Source organism: Macaca nemestrina, chromosome 2 (assembly GCF_043159975.1).
Source record: "Macaca nemestrina isolate mMacNem1 chromosome 2, mMacNem.hap1, whole genome shotgun sequence".
NCBI lineage: Eukaryota > Metazoa > Chordata > Mammalia > Primates > Cercopithecidae > Macaca > Macaca nemestrina.
The window spans coordinates 76,825,506-76,840,224 of record NC_092126.1 but is presented as its reverse complement, the minus strand read 5'-3'; the positions used below and the strand labels follow the sequence as shown (position 1 = coordinate 76,840,224).

Here is a 14,719-nt window from a genome sequence, read left to right as displayed (position 1 = left end):
TATCAAATATACTTAAATAACTTAGATAACTCTATCTATCTATCTATCTGTCTATCTATCTATCTATCTATCTATCTATCTATCTATATGATTCTATACCAGAAAACTCAATATCAAATTTTATAAAGCTTTTCTTTAAAGAAAATTAAAAAGCCAAGAAACTTTGTGACTGTATAAAATTAAAATCAAGTGATATTCATTTGATTGTTAAAGTTAAAGTCTATTACTATTTATTCTACATTTGTAAGCTTAAGGTGACATATAGAGAAAGACATAAAAACTCTTCTGGTATAGTAAGTAAATTCTGTAGTCATTAAGATTTCCAGGTTTGTATTATCATAGATTTGTATTGTATGCCTGATAGGTAATATTCATCCCTCGAACATATTTTAAAAAGTAAAATTTAGAATAATTCATTTTAGTGACAATAGACTTTATAGTGGAGAATTGAAGTGGTGAAAAGTATTATTAAAAAGACATTTCTTTATATGAGCTGATTATCTTGTGAATATATCACACTGAAAAAATATAATGAGAAAAAAATCAAGACACTCATGCTTAAAATTATAATTTTCTAGGAATTTTAAAAATATAAGCTCAACTGTAAGGCAGGAAATAATTATGTTTGAGTAACATCAATTTTCAGAATTTATTTTTATATCTATGTGAAGATTACACTACTAATACTCTTGGATCATTTGAGAAATCTCTGCTGGATATCATCTTTTACTTTTCTTACATTAATTGTAAGGCAAATATATATATTTTAGGTTCATATTCCCAAGGTACTTATGTGAACTGGCTCAAAAATAATATTTTATGTGGAATTTTTTCACTATTTTAGCATACATCATATTACCAGTTATTATCAAATATACTTAAATAACGTGAAATCTTTGAGTATAATTATTACTGTGGCATAGGACTCTGAGGCTTTATCATGTTCTTAAGTACTACCTTTAAAAGGTAATCATTTAATTTAATTTTTGAGGAACTGCCTAACTGTTTTCCATGGAGGCTGCAATATTCCCGTTCCCACTAGCAATACACAAGGTTTTCAATTCCCTACATCTTTGCTAATACTTATTATACTCTCTCTTTTTTAAAATAACCACTGTTGTAGGTATAAGGTAATATTATAATATTGATCTGTGTATCCCTAATAACTAATATGTTGGGCATCTTTTTATTTGCTTATTGGCCATTTGTATATCTTCTTTGGAGAAATGTTTATTCAAGTTATTTGCCCATCTTTTTAAACTGAGTTGTTTGTAGTTTAGTTGAAGGAGTTCTTTATATGTCCTGGATATCAATCCTTCATCAGATATATGCTAAATATATTCTGCCATTCTCTAGGGTAGTTTTTTACTGTATTGATAACATCCTTTGATGCACATAAATTTTAAAATTTAAATCCAATTTATTATTTTTGCTTTTCTGTGTGTTTTTGGTGTCGCATCCAAGAAAACATTATGCTAAGTAAATGATATAATTATTATCGTGGCATAGGACTCTGAGACTTGCTTCATCATGTTGTTAAGTACTACCTTTGAAAAGTAATCATTTGCCTCATAAAATCTATACTACATCATCACATGCTAAATATAAACTCATTAGTTTTCACTGGGGCATAGTATAAGTAATATAACAATGTTATTTTAAATATTTTAAGTGTGTAATTCACTGTTACTAAGAACAGTCACAATGCTGAGTAACCATAACCACTATCAATTTCCAAAACCGTCTTATCATCTGACACAGAAACTCCGTAAACCATTAGGCAGTGACACTCTGTGCTTTCCTCTTCCCAGCCCTGGTAAGCTATATTTTGTTTTCTGTGTCTTTGAATTTGCCTATTCTAGATACCTCAGATAAATAGAGTCATACAATATTTGTTCTAATTAACATAATGTTTCAAGGTTTATTTACATTGTAGCATGTATCAGAAATGTATTTCTGTTATTGTGGGTAATATTCCAATGTATGTACATAGCACATCTATTTATCCATTCATCTATTGATGAACATTTGGATTATTTCCACCTTTGGCTATTGTGAATAATGCTTCTACGGACATTGATATACAAGTATGATTTTGAGTCCCTGTGTTCAATTATTTTATATATATACCTATGAGTAGAATTGATGGTTCATTTAAATTAATTTTTGAGGAACTGCTGAACTACTTTCCACAGAGGCTGCAATATTTCACATTCCCACTAGCAATACATGAGGTTTTCAATTCCCTACATCTTTGCTAACACTTATTATATTCTTTTTTAAAATAACCACTGTTGTAGGTATAAAGTAATATTATGATATTCATCTGTGTATCCCTAATAACTAATATGTTGGACATCTTTCTCTGCGCTTATTGGCCATTTGTATATCTTCTTTGGAGAAATGTTTATTCAAGTTCTTTACCCATCTTTTTAAATTGGATTGTTTATTATTTAGTTGAAGGAGTTCTTTATACATCCTGGATATCAATCCCTCATCAGGTACATGCAAAATATATTCTGCCATTCTCTTGGATAGTTTTTTACTGTATTGATAACATCTTTTGATGCACATAAATTTTTAAATTTAAATCCAATTTATTATTTCTGCCTTTCTGTGTGTTTTTGGTGTCACATCCAAGAAAACATTGCCAAAAACAATGCAGTGAAGCTTTTCCCCATATTTTCTTCTAAGAGTTTTATAATGTTAGCTCTTAAGTTTAAGACTATTGTTCCCTTTAGTTGCTACTTTTATAGGTACAATGTAAAGGTACAACTTCATTCTTTTGCGTGTGGATATCTAGTTTGCACAGCATTATTTGTCGAAGAGGTTTTAATGTAGCAACTCTGGAAATCTGATTCTCCTACTCCCCAGCAATCACTGATTTTCAAAGTTAACGGTAGGGAAATTCTTAAGTAACACAGTTTTCAATTAAATTAAAAAATCCTAATTTTTAAGATAAACGTGGCCAAAAATTTTGGCATGACATATGTATTTTTTTACCCAGATATTGAGGAAAGCATTATTGCAATCTTGCATTTTGTTTCTTTTGAAAGTTTTATATCTTTAAGACACAATCTTGAGCGAAATTTAGTATGGTTATCAAAATAACAACAACAACAACAAAATTGGCATGTTACTATAGATTAATTGGAAACCCTTTCCTTACAACTGAGATGACCTTTATTTGGATATGTTAAACTAGGAATTTCTGGATTACCTGAAACCAAGAGCTATATATGGTGTTTTAAAAAATTTAGACAAATTAAATTTAGCCGAGTTTATTCCAGCAAAAATGAGTCCTAAATCAAACAGCACCCTGGACCAAAAGAGTTTCACAAAACTACATCAAGCAATGTGGTCAGACAGTATTTGCAGACAGAACAAGAAAATGACTTACAGAAACAGCTTGATGGAATACAGCTCAGAATTTGCCTTATGTGGACATGGTCTGATCAGTTGGATGTCTGCCTTGGCCCAAGATATATATACAGAAATATACTCTTAAGTTAGGTTGCAGTTTGTTTATATACTAATTTAGGTTGCAGTTTGTTATGTAGGAACGCAAAGTACCAAGGGAGCCTCAGACTAAATTTAGTTTAATTTAATAGTTCTCCTTCAAAACTGAAAGGATGACAAAAATCCTGGGCATTGATAGCACTCTGTTACCATCATAATTGACTTCTTCGTCTCAGTATGGAATTCACAATTCTTGATAAGTCAGCTGCATATTTATTTATGTTTTCTTCACAGTTTCATTTTCTAACCATAGACAATTTGATGTATAAGGAATGGCTGCATATTAACATTTAAGATTCTTGAGAATATATGAAATTCCAGGGACACTGTTATGATAGCTATTAGGCGAATAATACTAGGAAACTAAAGTATACTCTTTAGAAGGAGCTCCCATAAACCAAACTGATGAAAATAAAACACATCAAAAACGAGCCATAAAAGGAATCTACTTGTTTTAGCCAGATATCTTGTTGAGTTTTAACCATAGCAGATATATTTATCCAAGTGCAGTAGGAGGTGTTAGCTATGGCATACACCCCCTCTTCAGCCAACAGGTAAGTTAAAGCAATTGTTTGATCTAAAACAATTTTAGCAAGAGAAGTTTGCTGGGCAACGGTAGCTTTTGCAGTGGAGTCAGTATATTAGCTAATGTTTGAAAAAGATCTTTAATCATAACCTTATTTACATTTAGCCAGAGAAGGAGCATTCTCCCAAAATATGCCCATTTGGAGGAATTTATGACTGCTGGCAAGTTCCTCTTTATGCCATAATGCAAATTAAGACGTGTTCAGTTTCCAATTTGGTTTGGAGAGACCATGGTACTATTAGAATCTCTAATCCACATTGGCCTCTAATTTTCCACTTATGGGTACATGAAGTTGCCCACATTTTGAGCATTAAATCCTGTAGAGATAAAGTATACCCTAGTGGGGCACAACAGAGAGGCCTCTATGAGATGCCTTGTGCATTAGGGATCACGAGCAGGGAAGCACTAGTAATATTTATCTGAGGCTCCATTATTATATGATTGCCTGGTTGGAGGTTACTAATGATTAAGGGATTAAGATGATACATTTGCCTATAAACTTTCAATTATCCTTTTTTTGATTCCTTTTTTAATTTCTGGCATAATTTAACTATAAAACCCTCATTATAGGTTTTTCCTACTGCATCTGAATGCCTGAAACTAAAAATGTAAACCTGTAGAAAGAAACACACATTCCACTTAGAATATCAGTAAAATTTGTTACAGGATAAGCCAAACAATCTCTAGTAGCATGTAAGGATTTAAGTTTATCATGACATATCTAACATTCAATTAAGTTCCCTGTGGAAGCTATTGATTAGGAAATCTTAATTATCTTGTCATACATAGACGGAAAAGAAACATAGGCAAAGAAGAAAGGTGAAAGAGATTTTATGATGGCAGAGGAGAGCGGTCTTGATCTGTAATCTTAGGAAAGCTGACTAGGCTGTCACCCGGTTTTGAGGAAAAACGTCTCTTGTTAGTTTTACCTTGAGGTCTTCAGTGGATTTAGAGTCCCAAGATTCTGAAGGGGCTCTGTTAGATTGAGAAATGTGGATCTAAGCTCCTTAAGTTTTACTGCCACGTGGATAGATCTTGGTATGGTCTCCTCCAACAAACTTCGAAAGCAGTCTTTTTGTGGTGTAATTTCCAAAAGGACCAATCTTCAGGTTCTAGGTTGTAAATGGTTAGGCTGTTGTTGGGTCATGAAGGGCTTTTACTGGTGAAAATATACTTTGGCAAAATGCTTTAAAGCCTGGCAATATTGAGTCATGTCAGAATTCATGAATGTGAGATACGTGAAGTTCTATTATTAGGGGCATAGGCCTTCCAATGACTGTTTGTAAGGGGTCAATTAATGTTTCCCAGTGGGATTGGATCTGATTGCCATCAATTGATAATACCTTCGGCCAATCTAATTTATTCAGTTAGGTTCCTGGTTGCCATTGTGTTTGAAACACTTGACTATTTTGCAACTCGTCCAGTAAAATGAGTACCTCTATCACTGGAGATTTCTCCAGGAATATTCCATAAGCAAACATATTTTCTCACAAAATAATTATGTATTTAACCAGAGTGATAATCCAAATAATTCAAAGGAAAATACAGTCAGTTACATAGTTGTAGGAAAAAAAATTAACTTTTTAATAGAGAAGACTTGGTTTTTCTTAAGAAGTAACAAATTAAATAATGACAACATGAAGTGCAAGATACCTTGGTAAAATACTAAACCTTTGTTTCTTAGGCCAGTTTCTCAAAAGGTAAAGGAAAACCTTTCATAATTACCTATTAAGAGCAGTTCAATACCCTAATAAAATCTTTCTGTTAACAGAGAGGACCAAATTCTAGTTTTACATGAATGTATTTTGATATTAATCTTAGTTTTAGAAATACTTATGAAAAATTACCTTCTAAAGTTGGTCACATATAAAGTTTATTTTACAATATTCATCTTTCATAAACTTCCATAATCCTCTTTTATCCTTTTGGTTATCTGTCTTATAATTTTGCTTTTTTTATTTTGAAATAATCATTCTATTCTAGGATAAAAATTACTATTTTTCCCTTAAAAAACACATCTTTGATTTAAGATTCACTTACCAAAATCACGTCTTCCATTTCTCATCTAAGTTGTTTCCTTTTTTATTTCTAGTTTTAATTATCATATATTAATTAGAATCTTAATTCTTAGCAAGTGTGAATCAGCATTTTGTAGACTAATGAAATTTTATAATTTCTGGAATTATGTGTTTCCTTAAAGTGTAAGTTTTCATGTTTATTAACAATCTCAAATATATTTAGTTTCTCTATACCATATTAAAAACAATATGGCAGAAGTGCAGAAACATAAACCTGTTCAGCAATTAATGTTTTAGTATTATATTTGTAAATTATCTAGATGTTTAATGAATATCTATCATTTAATTTAACTTGGTAAACCTCCAGTGGTGTACGTTTCCAAAGAGATTTGTAAAGCTATTTTGAAGTACACATGTCATAACCCAAAACAAAGCAAGGCACCCAAGTTATTTCCTTGCTAACTATTTTTACTGCATATGCATCTTATATAGTCATCACAAAAGTAATGAAACTAAAGAGCTAAAAACAAGATTTTTTTTTCATGTTTTGTTGCTTGATATATATGAAATAATGGATATTATACTTCAGCTTGCACATTTGTTCTTAACTTGAAATTACAGTTTATTATTTTAAACATCTAATAAAGATACAAGTTATTGGCCTGCATCATACTTAATGCTGATAACTCTGGTGACATGCCTGCTTGTATTACACCAACAATATTTTTATTTATCAAGGATCACCTAAGTCATGTGAACTTAAAAATAATTTGGATTGGTAATCATTTTTTGAAAGAACAATTAATGTATCTATTTTTAAAGCCAATTAAATAAACCTCTTTAACAATGTAATAAGATTTTTGAAATCACACATAAATACCATACATTCAGACATACGTAGACATATTTAAAAACTATGTGTCCAGCACAATACTAAAAAACGTAGTAATTGATGAAAGCATCCAGATTGGATCTGATAATTAAGTAGACTCAGTCGTAAAAAGTTGGAGAGTCTAATACACAAATTTGAGAAGCTCTAATATGAGAGAGAAGTCACCCATAACCCTAATTGCTTAAAGAGATTAATGGACACAATGGTCCTTGGAAGGTACCTTTGCTTGATCTCTTGATGCCCCTAGGGTTGATGGAGGTCTATTTTGGATCTAAATACTGACACACCAAATGGTTATAAGACTTTAGATAAATACATTTAGCAGAGTTTATGTGAGCCAAGAATGATTCAGGAATTAGGTAGAAACTTGAACCAGCCGAAGTTCAGAGAGCACGACCCACTAATGTGAGCAGATCATATTTATAGATAGAAAAAGAAAGAAACACACAAAAACAGCTTGATTGATTACAGCTGGGCCCTTTCCTTATATGGACATGGTCTCGTAAGTTGGGAGCCTGCGATTGGCAGAAGTTTGGTTGCTGTGATTGGCTTAGGCCCAGGTAGTTGTTCAAATAATGTACTCCTTAGTTAGTGTGGAGTTTGTTTGCATACTATGTTAGGTTACAGTTTGATATGCAGGCAATTAAAATACAAAAGCAGGATTAGGCCAAATGTAGTGTAATTTAACAGTGGTGAATCAAAAGCAATATAATATCCCTGAGTATCAATAAAAAGTGCTTAATAAAAAATAGTCATGATTACAGGGAACATATTACCTACAAAATGTTATTGTAATGTTGCAAATTTGGCCAGCACAAAGTTGGACAAAACCTGGCAACTGAGAAGATTCAACGTGACCTAGAGATGGCCAATATTTTTTTTGGTGTGTGTGTGTATGTGTTTTAATCTTATTGTGTAAAAACAATTAACATGAGATTTGGCCTCTTAACAAATTTTAATTGTACAGTACAATATAGTTATCTATAGGCACGATGTTGTACAGAGGATTCGTATAACTTAGCTACAGTAATTGAAATTTTATACTCATTGATTAGCAAATACCCCTTTGTCCCTCCTCCAGCCCCTGGTAACCACCATTCTATTCTTTGCATCTATGAGTTTGATTATTTTAGGTAACTTATATAAGTGGGGTAATAAAGTATTTTTCCTTCTGTGACTGGCTTGACTTAACATAGCAATAGTAGTAGACTTCAATATCTCACTTTCAATAATAGGTAGAACAAAGAGACAGAAGATTACCTAAGAAACAGTAGACCTGAATAACATTATAGTTCACAGGCACCTAGCAGACCTATTCAAAACATTAAAGCCAACAATGGCAAAATATATATTCTCCAAGATAAATCACATATTAAATTACAAAACAAGTCTTAACAAATTTAAGAAGGTTGAAACATACCAAGTATCTTTTAATCACAATGGAATAAAACTAAAAACCAACAGCAGAAGAAAAACTGAAGAATTCACAAATATGTGGAAATTATACGACATATATTTGAACAATCTCTGGGTCAAAGAAGAAATCAAAAGGGAAATCATAAGATATCTTGAGAAACAATAAAACTCAATATGTTATAACTTATGGGATGCAGCAAAAGCAGTACTAAGAATAAAAATTTTGACCATAAATGTCTATATTAAAATTAACAAATACTTCAAATAAACAACCTAATTTTATATCTCAAGGAAGTAGAAAAAGAGAACAAACTAAATACAAAGCTATCAGAAGGAATCAAATAATAAAGATGGGAGCATAAATAAATAAAATAGAGACTAAAGAAACAATAGAAAAAAATAAAAAAAACTCAAAATTAGGAGTCAATTTTTAAAAGAAATAAAATTGACAAAACTTTAGCTAGACTAAAAAGAGAGAAGATTCAAATCAATAAAATCAGACATGAAAGAGGAGGCATTACAGTTAGTGCCACAGAAATAAAGAGGATCTTCAGAGACAAATATGAATAATTATGTAACAACAAAAACTAGAAAATCTAGAAGAAATGAACAAATTCCTAGAATTCAATGACCTACCAAGGCTATATCATGGAGAAATAGAAAGTCTGAAGAGGCTTATAATGAGTATGGAGATTGAATCAGTAATGAAAAACATATCAAGAAGTAAAAATCTAAAATCAGATGGCTTTACTGGTGAGTTCTGTCAAACATTTAAAAAATAAACAGTGTCATACCTTCTCAATTCTTTTTCAAAAACATGAAGAGAAAGAAGCATTCCCAAATTCATTTCAGGAGATCAGGACCACGCCGATACCAAAACCAGACAAAGACACCAGAAGAACATAAAATTACAAGCCAATAATCCTGATGAACATAGACGCAAAAATCCAGCAAAGTACTAGCAACCAAATTCATCTGCACGTTAAAAGGATCTTACATAATGTCCAGGCATGTTTTATCCCTAAGATGCAAGTGTGGTTCAACATAACCAAATGCATAAATGTGATATACAGCATGAAAAAAAATGAAAGATAAAAATTACATGATTGCCTCAATAGATGTAGAAAAAGCACTTAAAATTATTAACAAGCATTAATAATTTTAATGCTTATTAAAATTAAGCATTTGACAAAAACTCCCAAAAAAGTAGTAATATGAGAAAATTACCTCAACATAATAAAGGCTTTATATGAAAAGTTCATAACTAACATTATATTTAACATACTTAACATTCATCATACTTTGTGAAAAATCTTTCAGTTTTTACCATTAAAAACTGACAGCTTTTTCAGTAAGACAAGGAACAAGGCAAGGATGTCCACTTTTCCACTTCTATTAAACACGGTATTGGACATTCTGACCAGTGAGTTAGGAAAAAGACATAGAAGTCATCCAAATCAGAAAGGAGAAAATAAAATTGTCCCTGTTTACAGATGACCTGATCTTATATATATTAAAATAGAGCATAATTAAAAGAAAAATAAGAAAACAATGTTATTGATAATAGCACTAAGAAGAATAAAATATTTGGGAATGAACTTAGCTAAAAAAGTGAAAGACTTTTACACTGAACTGCAAAACATCAATGAAAAAAATTATAGAAGTTACACAAAGAATGGAAAGACATTTTATGTTCATGGATTGGAAGACTTAATATTGTTAAAATAACCATACTTCACAAAGCCATCTACAGATTCAATGCAATTTCTATCAAAATTCCATTGACTTTTTTCTTTTTTACAGAAATTTTACATGGAACCAAAGAAGACAGCATATATCTAGAACAATCTTGAAAAGTAGTAAAATATGAGGCAGTATACTTTCTGATTTCAAAATATAAAACAAAGATTTAGTAATTAAAACAGCACAACATTGGCATAAAGACAGAAGTATTGATCAATGGGAAAGAATAGAAAGCCCAGAAATAAAAACATGCAAAATATGAACTTTCTACTTGAAGATCTGATATTACTGATCTAAAACTTGCATCATTTAATTATTTGCTATGTTCTGCCAACAGGTTATCACATGAGTAACCGACTCCTTATTATGTGTACATGACAAAAGGAGACTGTTTTCTAAATTCATAAAATTAATTGATCTAAATGAAAAATCATGCTTTACAGAATGTAAGCAATAGTACTTTCAGCAGCTGCAACCCTTTGTCTTTTGGAATGGTCTTCCTAAGGCTACTACATTCACAGAATGTTGAATTATCAGCCTAGAGAAATCTCCTAGGCCAAAGGAAGTATCTGGGTAGCTATTGAAAATGCCTTTGCAGGCTAGGCGCAGTGGCTCACGCCTGTAATCCCAGCACTTTGGGAGGCTGAGGAGGGTGGATCACTTGAGGTCCGGAGCTTGAGACCAGTCTGGACAACGTGGTGAAACCTTGTTTCTACTAAAAATACAAAAATTAACTGGGTGTGGTGATGCATGCCTGTAATCCCAGCTACTCAGGAGGCTGAGGCAGTAGAGTCACTTGAACCTGGGAGATGAAGTCTGCAGTGAGCCGAAGTCACGCCACTGCACTCCAGCCTGGGCAACAGAGTGAGACTGTCTCAACATAATAATAATAAGAAGAATACATTTTTTAAAAAGGGGAAAAAAATTCCTTTGCCAAATTATGACAGTAAGATAAATCTGACATAGTTGACTCCATCATGCTTCTGACCTCCAAATTGTCCTTGATCATTCCTGGGCATACTAGGCCAAGCAAACTTTGGGAGGAATTTAGTTTATAGTTTAACCTTAAAACAAGGATGATAATAGTGATTCCCAAAACAAAACTGTGTAGTTTCTGTAGTTGCTTAGTGCTCAGGGGTTATGTGGCCAGAGGTCACAAGATGCGTGACTATTACAACTGCTTCTATAAATAACATAAATATTGTAGAATCTAAGATTGTTTTTTTGAGATGTTTTCCAGAGTGACTCCACCTGGACTTCTGACTCATGACTCAATTGATCTTGTGGCCCCCATCTAGAATTACATACTATTTTGATTAATTATGAAATGACATATAACAAAAAATTCCATAGGGTAAATAGTCTAGACCACTGGTTCAAGCTATTTTATTGTTTTTATGTTTTTTCCCTTAAATACTTTTCAAATTCTATTACATCTGTTGATTTAGCAAATATTTATTTGCTTATAGTGTAATGAATAATCCAATGTGTTCACAGATGAATTTTCTGATTAATATTCATAATACAACTTTAAGGAATACTTGATTTTGAACGATCTTAACTACATTCATCCTGTTTCATTTTTTAACTTTTAAAATTGTAAAGTTTTTCTTTTAAAACAATACATTAAAACTATGCTTATGATATATAGAGAGATAGATAAAATGAAATTATGTGTGGGATTTATTGTAAAGTAAATCAGGAGGGAAGTCATTAGATAAAGCTAGTGTCATTGATGAGTAAATGGGAGCCCATTACATTTTTCTCTTAAATTCTTTATATTTGAAAATGTTCAAAATAGATAGCAACAAACAATTATAATCCTATTAGAAAGTAATTGTTTAGAAATATTTCTGACTTTTTCCCAAAGTTACCTATTTGAATCTTTGTATTATGTTACATGAGATTAAAGTGTTTTAAAAATTATACTTAGAGTCTGAGTGCAGTGTCTCACACCAGTAATCCCAGCATTTTGGGAGGCCTAGGCAGGCAGATCCCTTCAGCCCAGGAGTTTGAGACGAGCCTGGGCAACACAGCAAAATTCCTTCTCTACAAAAAATAGAAAAAATTAGCCAGGTGTGGTGGTGTGTGCCTGCCTGTAATTCTAGCTGCTCAGGAGGTTGAGGTGGCAGGTATACATGATCCTAGAAAGTCGAGGCTACAGTGAGCTGTGATTGTGCCACTGCAGTGCAGCTGGGGTGACAGAGTGAGACTCTGTTTCAAAACAACAACACAAACAACAAATATGTGTATAAATGTATGCATACATATTATAGTACTGAAAGGTTAGAAGTCACTTCTTGGCTACCAGGAATATTTTTATATTTTAATGCATCAATTTTCTTTATAAATATATTTCTTTCATTTTTTTCACCTAAGTTCAAGTTATGATGTAAGAATGTAGCATCAGATATTAAGAAAAATAATGTATCTCACTGGTACTAAGAAAGATCATTATGTATTATTGGGTATACCAAGTTAAGTACATTAGCCAAATATTTATGCCAAAGTAAATATTGAAAGAACAAATCAAGCAAATCTAAATTATTTTTTATTGTTTTATTTCTCCTTTATTAAATCTAAAGATAAAAGAATACATGTGTAGAGGAAGCAAAACTTTCTAATTACTCTTTTAAGCCCTAGCTGGACCTGAGAATCAACTTGGTATAAGATAGATTCACAGACAAAAACCATTCAGATTTATTTAATGAAAGTTTTAGATCATCTGGGAGCCTTAGTAAATAAGTAAAGACCCAAAGCAGTAGCAAGAACTACTTTTTAAAAAAAAATTCTAAGTTGACCAATGTGAAGTAAGTTGTGTGTGTATGTGTGTGTGTGTGTGTGTGTGTGTGTGTGTGAATGTAACTAAAATATGTGGGGAGGCCAACGAAGATAATTATTTCAAAAAAATGTACAGAAAGTTTTCAGTTTTAACCTCCATTCCTTTATGGTAAGAATATATATATGTTTTTTTTTTCCCCCCTTTTTCCTTTTTTTTCTGAGATGGAGTCTCTCTCTGTCACCCAGGGTGAAGTGCAGTGGTGTGATCTCAGCTCACTGCAACCTCCACCTCCCAGGTTCAAGAGATTCCCCTGTAGTAGAGACGGAGTTTCACCATGTTGGCCAGGCTGGTCTTGAACTCCTGACCTCAGGTGATCCACCTGCCTCAGCCTCTCAAAGTGCTGGGATCACAGATGTGAGCCACTATGTCAGGCCGGTAAGTATTTTTTCTTTTATCCTCCTGGCATAGAAAAGGTAGCTTTCATACGGACACTGTATTTCTTATTTTAAAAGAAAGAGGATTAGAGTACTCTTCTTACATCTGCTGTTTTTCAAATGACTTCAACTCAAAATAGTCAATTTGCTAGAATAGCATATTTTCAAATGTCACATTCTAATCTCCTTCACACACCTTAAAATATTCTGAAAGCCACATACATGATCATTTATCTTTGTTTTGCTTAAAGATTTAATTAAAATGTAACAAATTCATAGCTCTCTCCCCATTCAATATGTTTTCTAGATATTCTCTAACTTGTTAGGTACAGACCTTTTTAAGGTCTTGTGTTGTCTTTGCTAATGTTCATTGCGCATCAGAGAATGACTCATTAGGTTACTGTATTTTTGAAAACACAGTTCACCTACATGTTGACATTAATTTTTAATTACAAGTTTTACAAATAAAACAGCTGTCCCCCTTCCTGGTTTTGTTTCTGTTCTCTGAATGAATCTATTTTCCAGTTGACATTCACACGTTATATATGTATTTTTATGACTTTTCTAAATATAAAACAAATTATATATCTAAAAACTTTTAAAACTCCTATAATGCAGAGAAATGTCTAGAAATAACCTCAAAGGAAGAAACTATAAAGATAGAGGTAGTTTTAAATACAGAAATACTGTCTTAATTTTCAGAAAGTACAAAATTAAAAGTCACATGAAACGTGGGAAAAAAACATGTGATCATGAGCTTCTGTTCATTTTTACGTCTTTCACATCACTATACTGTGAGCTCCTTGGTTACAGGAAATGTATTTTTATAATGAAAACAATGCTTTTTAGCTACTTCTGCAAGTCTTATATCAGCCTATGTTCTGGACTATGTTTGCAAGGATATTTGTATAGCAAATGGCAGATAACATCCCCTCTGAGTGAAATGGCAGATGTGTTTCCACACGAGAATAATGAAGATAACGTCTCCCTCCAGGGAAAGGTCAGCTAAATTTGCTAGCACCATGGTTAAAAGATCGGGAATGTCATGTTCTCTGGATTTCTCAGTTGTGACACAAACACACCCAGGGTGCGATATCCACCTATATCAAGACCTGCCGACTATGGAGTCAAGGGAAAACAATGTAAACATAAACTTCATGCTGCCTGGTGTGCCATAAATAGAAAAGTCTTCTTCCATGAACCTAAGAATTTCATACCTTCTCACAGTATCTATGAAACTGTCTGGCTAATTTGTTAGCTTCCAATCCCAGTAAAATATCAGACCTTGCAAAGTTCTTCACCTATCAAGTCTTTGCCTGATACCTGTGT

The 14,719-nt window shown here is 32.3% G+C and overlaps 1 long non-coding RNA gene across 6 annotated transcripts in view; it reads left to right on the top strand.

Moving 5' to 3' along the window:
• The first annotated feature begins 1,766 nt into the window (after nt 1–1,766).
• The window catches only part of LOC105466370 (uncharacterized), a 216,731-nt gene continuing 203,778 nt past the window's right edge, over nt 1,767–14,719 (top strand). For 3 of the 6 annotated variants that reach the window (XR_011619874.1, XR_011619868.1, XR_011619873.1), the window contains exon 1: nt 1,782–1,816. This is a non-coding gene — a long non-coding RNA (uncharacterized lncRNA). Of the gene's footprint in view, nt 1,817–12,057; nt 13,392–14,719 lie in introns of those variants that run through there. The other 3 variants (XR_011619871.1, XR_011619869.1, XR_011619872.1) reach the window with 2 other exon arrangements.